This window comes from Solanum stenotomum, chromosome 9, assembly GCF_019186545.1.
Source record: "Solanum stenotomum isolate F172 chromosome 9, ASM1918654v1, whole genome shotgun sequence".
NCBI classification, from domain to species: domain Eukaryota; kingdom Viridiplantae; phylum Streptophyta; class Magnoliopsida; order Solanales; family Solanaceae; genus Solanum; species Solanum stenotomum.
In genome coordinates this window covers 55,229,335-55,229,713 of record NC_064290.1, presented here as the reverse complement: position 1 = coordinate 55,229,713, position 379 = coordinate 55,229,335, and positions in this window count along the sequence as shown.

Sequence of the window (379 nt, the reverse complement as noted above, 5' to 3'; positions counted from 1 at the left end):
TGTACACAAGTAGACATTTAAATATGTCTAAAGTTGAATAAGTAGACACACACATTCTATGTGGCATAATACACAGGACGCTATGTAGGGTGCCACGTAGGACGTGAATTGTCATGTAGGACACCAGTTAGTAGAACATGTGTGTCTACTTGTTCAATCTATAATAGTTTAAGTGTCTATTTGTGCACTAGGGGTGTACAAAACCGAACTAAAAACCGAACCAAACCGCAAACCGAGTCAACCCGGAAAACAAACCCGACTAGTGGTTTGGTTTGACTTGGTTTGGTTTTGAAAAAAAAACCCGACTATATTTGGGTTGGTTTGGTTTTAACTAAAAAAAACCAACCCGAGACAAAACCAACCCGACATTATATATATA